This window comes from Haemaphysalis longicornis, unplaced genomic scaffold (genome assembly GCF_048455015.1).
Source record: "Haemaphysalis longicornis isolate Haplotype H1 unplaced genomic scaffold, Haemaphysalis longicornis Haplotype H1 scaffold_1, whole genome shotgun sequence".
NCBI lineage: Eukaryota > Metazoa > Arthropoda > Arachnida > Ixodida > Ixodidae > Haemaphysalis > Haemaphysalis longicornis.
Window position 1 is genome coordinate 110,604,141 of NW_027526203.1, and position 10,406 is coordinate 110,614,546.

At 46.7% G+C, this 10,406-nt stretch overlaps 1 long non-coding RNA gene across 1 annotated transcript; it reads left to right on the forward strand.

Annotated features, from left to right (window-relative positions):
- Positions 1-1,272: 1,272 nt before the first annotated feature.
- On the forward strand, positions 1,273-6,892 carry LOC144179162 (uncharacterized). The gene is made up of 3 exons (XR_013324167.1): positions 1,273-1,456; positions 2,065-2,151; positions 6,126-6,892. It is a non-coding gene; the product is annotated as an uncharacterized LOC144179162 (long non-coding RNA).
- Positions 6,893-10,406: the final 3,514 nt, after the last annotated feature.

The window sequence follows — 10,406 nt, forward strand, 5'->3', positions numbered from 1 at the left end:
CATTGAGTATCAGCAAGCATATTGATATTAAAATCACCCCTAAAACAACATCAGATTTCATTTCGTTTGCATAGGCTAGCAACGATTCGACAAAAATGTAAAAATTACGCAGGTTGCCATCAGGAACCCGATACACGACGGAAATGATAATGTGATTGATACACACTAAACTTTTTTACACCCTTTTGGCCAAAAAGGGTGTAAAATAATTGAAAAAAGGGTGTTGGAGGCCCTCACACCCTTTTTCTTGAATCTCAACACCCTTTTTCATTGCTTTCCACCCTTTTTTCGTGAAAAAAAAGGGTGTTGACCAACCTCAACACCCTGTTTTTAGGAAGGGTGTTGAAAGGGTGTGGGAAAGGTGTTCAGCTCTTCATTGATTGGGGCCATGCATGCAATATAATTTCAAAAAGACATCCATTGCACCATCCTCCCAACCTCGTCAAAAATGTTCAAAAGAAAAAAAAAAAGCTGCCAAATTCAATAAAAAGCATCGGCAGCACCGACGTTGAAACAGGAAAAAATATCAGCCCTTGCTTGTTACGACTTCGACAGAATAACACTCCCCCTCCCACTTTTTGTTTTCTACAGCCTTGCACGGAGCACAGCACAGCCTTGAACTGTGACATCTGTATCATCATTCCGTCGTTCCCTGTTCCTCTCCTGCCCCACCAGCACAACCATAGCCCCTCTCTGACAACAGTCATTCTCGTCACTCAGTGGAGTTATAACGTACTAGCAACCACAATTTTATTCCATTCTTATTGTTAGCGACCGTAAATATTGTGTACAAATGCAATAAACAGACCACATAGTTTCTCCTGCAGAAACAACGTTGGAGAACAAGGCAGATATCAAAAGAAAACAAAAGTTGGGGAGGTAGGGGCATGAAATCGGGCGCTAAATAAACAGACGCCAAATAATAATACGATTACTTACACTAGAACACTGCCAAATTTCATTTCGCAGTGTTATCTTACTACTGCTGCTTTTTTTAACGTTCAAATCGAGCGCCAAAAGCTTCAGTTCGCGTTTTGTGTTTTGTAAACTTTAAATATCTAAGCTTCTTTATTATAATACACACAATAAATAATAAACCTAAAGATTATGTTATATTCAGTAAAAGAGGCAATTATTTATTGTTGTCGTTTTAATTTGTTTACGCAACTCCCTGCCAACGGCCGATTCCCTGAGTACGGCGCGCGGCGGCGTGGCCGGATTCCGGAACAGATACCCCGTGACCCGTCTTTCATCGATTGTTTGCGTGTTTACAGTGATGTGCGGTTAAACAAGCGCAGTTATTATGATTAATTGGGCACCTCGTCGTCTTCGGTTGTGTCTGTCGTGTTCGACTTCGCGATGAAGTATTTGAGAACAACTTTGCCACCTGAAGACGGCTAATTTCGTTGGCGCTTGCCTCTGAACGTCGCTCGCTCTTCTGCGTCGGCTCCTCTCGGTAAGCTGTCTCGTCACATTTGCCGCCTTTCTTGTCACTGGATGTCGTTTGTAGCTGTCATCGCCGCTTTAAGGATTCGTTAACAGGAGCACGCGTGTGTGAATTGTTTAACTGAACTGGCGAGGTTGAACCTAGAGGGCTCGTCTCTAGAAAGGCGATGTGCGAAAGATTGTGGTGCTTGCATTGAGCGCTAAACGCACTGGCGCTCAGTAACGCCGTGGCGCTCAGTAACTCAGTAACGTTTCCCATTCTGCAGCACTATATTGAACCGCTTCAGAGTTCACCACTGCGAACCACGTCTTACGCGTAGTTTATCAGAACACGGGCGGCTACTCCTCTAAACTGTGCTGCGCAGCGTTTTCGGCTTCGTTGATCACCGCAGTCGTTTGTGCCGTGTTGGGAATTGCGAGGGAGAATCGTTTGCGAGCGAATGTGCGCGCCTCGCAAGCTTCGTTGCGTTTGCGGCGAGTCACCTCACCATGTGTACGGTGCCGCGGTACGCGGGCAGGTGATTTTGGCTGAATGTTGTGCTGCCCGAGACGTAACATTCGTGCACCTAATCATTTCCATTCTTGCATGTGTGGTAATCATGTGTCATCCCGTTTTAGACCTCTGGACGGTCTGAGCGCATCACGTCCCTCCATTCAACCGGACAAGAGCCACAAGCATTGTCAACAGTGTTTGGCCGCCAGAACGTAAGTTTTCAAACACAGTTTTGGTAGCACAGTGGGCTATCATACTTGAATATTGTTCGATCACTTGTATGTAGAAGTTCTCTCCCCCGTAACAATTATTGGTGTTTCAGGCATAACCTAACATGTAGGCGCTCAATGGAAACCTTTATTGTTAATTTCGGAAAACTCAAAGTTTCACCCAAAATCATAATGTGGGCGTAGCAGTTAATCACCATGTATACGAACTTCCTGGTGTTAGTCATGTTTACGGTGAAGCCATATTTCTTAGGTGGTGACACAAAAATGTTATTACCTTTGTAGTTTAGTCTTCGATAAAGCCTTACCAGTTCTGTTTTCAGCTATTTTTTGGATGTTTATCATGTGAATTGACAGTCCTTGCAGTCCACTTTTTCAATAGTTATGTAACTGCCTGTACCATTTAAACAGGCCTGATTGGGGTTCTGAAGGCTGCGATTTACGCACGCTAGTGCTGTACCGCCAATAAAGAAACATCCTTCCACAAAGAAAAAGATTTGAAAATGTAAAGTATCAGCAGCATTATTCTTAACTGGAACATGCTAATTGCTAGGCCTGGGGCTTTTCCTGAAAGCACTGTGGATGTTATGAGAGAGGAAAACCACTCAAACACATCTGCCAAGGCCGTTGCTGCTCCAAGATGCGTGCAAGCATTGAGTCTGCTGAGCAATACATTACACCCTTTTTTTTTAAACAACCGACGTGCATGCTGAACGTACTCCTGATTGGGCGTTTGCCAGGCGCAAGGAATTTTTTTTTGGGGGGGAGGGGGGGGGGGGGGAGCTGTGGTCGACCAAAAGATGGGACGGGGAAATATGTAGGCAAGGCATCTTGCGCGTTGTTTTGCACACGAAGCTTGAAATAACTGACTTTAACATGCGATTTGTGTATGCTCAACGCTAACTGTAAAGCCCACCTTAAAGGAGCCATGAAGAGAAAATGCAAGTTGGTTTTATTCGAAAGATTTCGTGTTTTATAGTGCCCCCAGCGCTTGTCCGGATACAAATGGTGCTTTATTCACTGAGAAATTAAACAATTTAGGTTAAAATTTTGATTTTCCCGCTCAATCGTGCGTTTTCGTGGTCCCAAATGACATCACAGGAACCGACCGCTCTGCAGCCTAGAGTACCTTCATTCACGCATCCGCCGTACAGGGCAGAGACACGTATACGCTGGCGGCGCCATTTTCGGTTGCTCGCTCGCCGCCGAAGCAAGTCATTGCGTCAAAACCGTGCTAAAATTATCGCCGCAACGCGGTTTACTGAAGAAGTCTGAATCATATTGTCTGTTTCGCGTTGCTAGGTCTCGTGGGAAACGAAAAGAATAACGCGTTGAGCCTGTTCGCCCGATTGCGGCGGCACGGGACCGTTCAAAGGTTGTCTCCACCCTGTACAGCGGTGTTGGTTTGTTCCCGCGTTTTTTTTACGTTCTGTAACCTAGATGGCGCCACCATACCGTGGCAAGCGTTTGGTTTGTTTTTGCCCGCATTTAAATCTGGCTTGTTTTTGTTCTGGGAGAAAATATTCGTTCCCTGAAACAGTGCTCGCTCGACAAATGGGGTCACGTAAGACACCGTTGCTTGCGTCAATCGGCCAGTGTCGTCTGAGACAACCCCAAGCCCCGCAGTGCTGTGCAGCTAAACCAAGCATGCTGTGCGCAGTACGAACAGCAGAATGCATCAGTACTTCTATGTTTACATGTGCTTTCGTAACTTCCACTGTTTGTCCCATCATTCTTATTGCTTTGTAAAGAATGTGCCCTAAATTTAAGCGCAAATCGCTCATTCGTCTAGTTTTGTTTTCTCTTCATGACTCCTTTAAGGAGCTTAGATGGTGATGATAATTAGGATCACCTAAATTCCCGTTCGCTGGTCTATGGGCAGACCACGGGTGAATCATTCGTCCGCAGAGCAGGTGGTTAGGCGGACCCGCGCTCGTGAGCGTGATCATGAGTGCGCTCGTGAGTGGCGCGCGGTCCCCGAAGTTCGTCGGGAGGAAGTGGAGGCCAACACTGAATGTTTGCTATCAAGATTCTCGTGTTTTAGATTTTCCTTTAGAAAAGGGACTATTAAGTTTTCTTGTCAGCTATGAAGTACAGTCGAGCACGATTTGAAGGTTATCGCGCCAGCATCGAGCGGCCAAGCGTGTCACCAGCCCACAGTTTCGTTTTGGAACTATGAAAATCGAGATTTCGCACTCTTCGCTCCCTTGTTGGCTGTTCCATGATACAACAATGGCCCGCACGACTGACTTGCCACCCTTTGGGTTTCAAGCTGTACATTCGTTGTTATCAAGCACAGACTTGGACTTGGTTGCCCTTTATTACACCGACGATAACGAAACTTGCATGGAATATTTGTTAAAGCTGGTGTTCTTTCTGCTTCGTTTGAAAGAGTAGCTTTCCCGCGACAACCATCGAATCGCAGTGGACTGTACATGCGGCGCATTCGTATATTATGGCGGTGAAGCTAGCAAACGTGCGTCTTCGTCCTTAAGTAATCGCCTTTTGTTATTTTTTGTGCTAGTAACGTGAGTAGTAAACTTGCGCTAAGCAGAACACCTTATTGCACTGCTGTTGAATGTTGAGCTTGTTGCACGTTTCTTAAATTTCATTATATTTCTATCTGTTAAATCGAAACAGACATGGCTTCAGTAAAATTCCGGTTAAGCAAATACAGAATGCTGATTCTAACCAAGAGGGAAAGGTTAACAGTGGAATAGTGCCAAAAAAACAAAGCTCCGCAATAAGGAGAATTGTGTAGTTTTGTTGATGTGGAGGAAATACAACATGAGCAGAGCAATGCTTTTTATGCAGCAGAAATTATGGATCCGCAATAGTCAATGAAATGCGATGTCGGTAGAAAAATAAACGTATCAAGGATTGATAGTTGACTGAACAAAATACAGCGACATGCTCTGTCATGTGATTATACTTTGTACCAGTGTAAAGACAAGGAATGACACGCTCCCGACCACATGTAAGCCTATATGAGGCTTTTCCTGCTGTTCTGCCATTCCCCGGCCGTGCTGTTCCGCCATTGAAACAGTGGGGCTGTTTTGATCGGCTCGCGGCAGGTTCCCGGCGCTTGTCGGTGTATCCGGCGCGAAATGCAGCCGGGCTGTATATATTGACAGGTACAGCATCTGGAGCGGGCGCAGGGATCAGACGTTGACATAGCCCTTGTTTTCAGCTTTATGTGAGCAAGAATGTCCTTAAAACTGCAGGTAACTTCAGGCGGTTTTTCAGGCTGCTTAAACCGCACCCCAGCCTTGGTATAAAACATTATGAAGAAGGGGGGGGGGGGGAGCACCTGGACCCCCCCCCCCCCCCCCCCCCTTCCCGGCTACGCCCTTGGCGTGTGCTTATTCTTTCTTGCATCCACCACATTCGAGTCGTCACGTTGAATTGTGAATGCTGGAATCCAGCATATGCTGGCAAGATACGAGAGCTTGAACACAACCCACTTGCCCGCAATGAGTTTTCAAAGATCTCCACCACCTGAAGGTACTGAAGTGAGATGTAAGCATTGCCTGAAAACCATTCCAGATAAGGGTACGAAATCATAGTTATGGGCCTTTCTCGCCCATTTACGTGTTTTGAACCAAAAAAAGTGCCATTTAAAGGTAACACGTCGTTCCCTGCCGATTTCTGATGCCTGATTAAGTTTGTGGGCATAAATGTAGCAGCTTTCTCACATGTCTAACGTGTATGCGGGCTTGTTAGGAGTGAAGTAGTTAAAAATTGAAAGGTTTGATTGTAGTTGTGTATAGATTACCTACATTGTTTTCATTCCTAGAAAAGAAAAATTGAGGTAACCTGCCAATTGTTCTGCATTGCTGCATTTTATTATGCTTGTATGATTCGTAGAACCTGCAGGAGTTCAGCTGCTTGTTAAAGGAAAAATGAACAATGGTACAAAAAGAAGAGCATCTACTAAATAAAAATCTTCACAATCGCAGGATGCCAACGGTCCACCTACCAACTTGCGTCCTCCATTGTTTCTGCTGGCTGGAGCGGTGCATGGAGCATTTTTCAGCTTCTCGAAGTTTGTGATCAAGCGGTGCCCCAAGTGAAGGATGCCGCAGACGGATCTTCTGTTTTAATGCCACAATTTCATGTGCTGAGCACTTACTCGTAAGGCATTTTAAATATTCATCATCCCAGAGGGTATGTTACCTTCGTCTTGGGTGGAATGTGGCTGCAATCAGGTTATTTGTGACGGAAACAAGTGAACCACGTGGTGAGAGTCATTGAGGCCTTGTTGATTGCGCATGCTTCTGAAATAACGTTTTCATTCAGCTGAATACTTTCTAAATATTACAATTTGTGAACAAAATATGATAAAAGTCATGATTAGTTGTACTACAGTGCAGGAAAGAAATGCCAGCACATGTTTTAAGAGCCTCTTATATTTCAGGTCATTGGCTGGTGAGCAATAAAACAGAACTCAAAATTGTTTAAAGTGAAATCAAATATTTGTTGTCACCAGTGCATGACCCGTAGTAAAAGCTATCTGGTCTCCCAATTTCAAATGAGACAGGAAATGCCAAAAAAATAAGGAAATAAACAAGACAGCTTGCTACAATAAACCAATTCAAAGAATTGCTCAATGTCTATGAAGTGGTGATTCAGGCGGGTTAGTTCGGTGTTGATGAAATACAAGCAGGCACTCGCCTGGTCAAAAACAAATAAACAAATAAAGACGTTTTGGGGGCCCCTACTGGTCCCTTGATCACAATGAAAGGGGGGTGAAAGGTCTCGATTATTTATAGGTTCGGTGGCGCAGAGTGCGCATGTGTATCTCGGGGAGATTACCCTGCGACCGGTTAATCGTGTTTTTAGTTGGTTGAATATGCACTGATTCTAAAAGTAGTCGTGTCGACAGGCGCTTCTCTGATGCGATTATGCTTGCGGAATCCCAATTGATGACGTGGTCAGTAGCCAGGTGATGCTCCGCCAAGGCATTTCAGCTTACATTGCCCTTTTTGACATCGTTCTGGTGCTATTGAATTCTTCTTTTAAAAATTTCCAGTGAACTATGTAGGATGCATCGCTATCCTTGCATGGAATTTTGTAGGCAACTCCGGGGAATCTTGATTTTTCTAAAGGGTCCTTCACGCGTACCAGCTTCTGCTTAAGCCTGTTCGTTGGCACGTGTGCAGTTTTAACGCCATATGTGCCAAACACCCTTGCAAGAGCTTCACTGATGCCTTGCGTGTAGGGGACGGCAGCGCGTTTTTGCCTGTCTTCTTCAGGAACCCTTTCGGAGGAGGCAACTGAAGCCCGCAATTGTTGCGTCCTCACAAGCTTTGAAGGGTAGCCGTTACTGCGAAGGTCCTTCCTTACCACGGCTAGCTCTTGCTTGCGCATACCAGGCTCAGAGCAGATTCGTGATGCGCGTGAGAAGTGTGCAGCGGCGACGGAGCGTTTTTGGCCTATAGGATGCGCAGAGTCGAACCCCAGGTATCTACCCGTGTGGGTCGGCTTTCGATACACAGTGGTTGTAAATCCTTTGGCCGACCGTCTCACAAGTACGTCCTGTTCTATGGTGAACTGGTTGCTTGGAACACAAGAGTTTAGATGCTCAATTAAAGGCATTACGTCTCGGCGGTGGATCACACAAAAACAGTCGTCTACGTAGCAGACAAAGATCTTGGGGCCGTCTTGTACGAGCATAGCGCAGAATTTTCTAGAGCCTCCCAGGCAATATTTGCACAGACTGCTGAAATGGAATCTCCCATCGCTGTTCCAAACCGCTGCTTGTAACATTATACGTTGAAAACAAAACGTGTTCTGCAGGCCAAATTCCAGGCAAAATTACGCGGTCCGGAGTTGCAAGGATCTACTCGAGAACGATGCATCTCTGCCTTCACGTTCGCCAATTGAGACGCAAGACTTATATTGTCTCCTGGAATTTGGCCTGCAGAACACATATATTTTGTTTTCAACGGACCAGCGGTTTCGAACAGGGATGGGAGCTTCCGTTTCAGTAGTCTGTGCGAATATTGTCCTAGAGGCTCTAGAAAATTCTGCGCTATACTCGTACAAGCCGGCCCCAAGATGTTTGTCTGCTACGTAGACGACTGTTTTTGTGTGATCCACCGCCGAGACGTAATGCCTTTATTTGAACATCTAAACTCTTGTGTTCCAAGCATCCAGTTCACCATGGAACAGGAAAATAATGGACAGATCACCTTCTTCGACGTACTTGTGAGACGGTCGGCCAAAGGATTTACAACCAGTGTGTATCGAAAGCCGACCCACACGAGTAGATACCTGGGGTTCGACTCTGCACATCCTATAGGCCAAAAACGCTCCGTCGCCGCTGCACTCTTCTCACGCGCATCACGAATCTGCTCTGAGCCTGGTCTGCGCAAGCAAGAGCTAGCCGTGGTAAGGAAGGACCTTCGCAGCAATGGCTACCCTTCAAAGCTTGTGAGGACGCAACAATTGCGGGCTTCAGTTGCCTCCCCCGAAAGGGTTCCTGAAAAATACAGGCAAAACCGCGCTGCCGTCCTCTAAACACAAGGCATCAGTGAAGCTCTTGCAAGGGTGTTTGGCACATATGGCGTTAAAATTGCACACGTGCCAACGAACAGGCTTAATCAGAAGCTGGTACGCGTGAAGGACCCTTTAGAAAAATCAAGATTCCCAGAGTTGCCTACAAAATTCCATGCAAGGATTGCGACGCATCCTACATAGGTGAAATCGAGAGCATGATGGAATCCCGTCTGGCCGGGAGGGTACATTAGGAACGAAAAAGAGACGCCGACCAGTCCAAAAAAAACGTACTGACGTTTGGGCTTCCAGCACCGAAGCCTTGTTCACAATAAATGCATCACCAGAAGTGGGTCGTTTAAGTGGGCTTCTATAATCGCTGCAAAGAGCGTGAGTAGATCGGGTTTAGATTTCCGTCGTTACGATTGACTGTGTTAGATGTGGTCTGAAAGGAGCACTGACATGAAAATTTTATGTTACACTTTTGTTGCTTTTATCGATGCTTAATGGTCTGGCGAACCTGAAACAGCACTTGAAATACTTCACCGCGCGATAGTTAATTACATTGAACGGCCTGAAAATAGTTTGTTTCAAATTCCCGCACTTTCATCCTGAACGGCGCATATGACAGCTTCCCGGTTTGACCTCACCGCTTTGTGCGGACGTCACCGGCGCCCGCTTGAGAGAGTGTTGCGCCCGCTCGCCTCTCGTGGGGCCGCGCGCGTGAAGTGACGTCACGAGTTTTTGGCGAGCGCTGTCGCGTCACTTCTTTTTCCTCTCCTGGAGTGATGTCACGCTGATGTCCATTTGCTGAGTGCCGCTCCGCGCGCTGCTCTGTCGGCGCGATAAATGCGATCCAATTGAACTATGTTCTTCGTGTCGCAGGCCGCTCATATTTCAGCCAGGGTATTCTGTTGAGTGAAGGAAGCGAACTGTGCAATAATATTAACGCCGAAAATTGGTGTCAGTGCTCCTTGAATGATTAGTGATTCCAGATGTAGCCGTGATGGTCACTTTTTCTGTAGCGACGATTCTTGCATTGTCCCAATCAATCTTGTGGTCATTCACGACGGCGTGTTTGGCTAAAGCATTGTTGCGGACGCTTTTATTCTTTACTTCACGTGCGTGCTGCTGCCGATGATTCTTATAATTTCCTGATTCCCCGATATACACGCCGCTGCAGTCTGCACAAGGTATCTCGTATACCACACCTGGGAAGCGCTCCTTGTGCAAGCGGTCCTTGACTCTCATGAGCTCATGGCGCATCTTTTTGGCTGGAACGTGGGCCACCTGCACGTCATATTCCCGTAGGATACGTGCCAAACATTTACTTGTTCTAGGAAGGTAATCCACAGGAGCTCGCTTCATCGGGGCAGGAGGCACGTCCAGTTGTCCCCGTCGGGTCAGTTGGCGTTCCGTTGCGTTTTTAAAGTGCCTAGGGTAACCGCAGCTAGCCAGGTCGTCCCGTACCTTTGCCGTGTCCACCGCCGCATCCTCGGGCTTCGAGCACGATCTTTTCGCACGCTGCAGTAGCGTGCTAACAACAGCCGTCTTGCGGGAAGCGGGGTGCACGGAGTTGAAGTTCAGGTAGCAGTCTGTGTGCGTTTCCTTGCGGTACACGCTGAAACGTAGCCTCTGGCCCTGCCGAGACTCGAGGACGTCCAGGAAGGGAAGTTTGCCATCGGCCCCCTCTTCTGACGTGAACTGAATGGCACGTTCCATACTGTTGAGGTGGGCCAGCA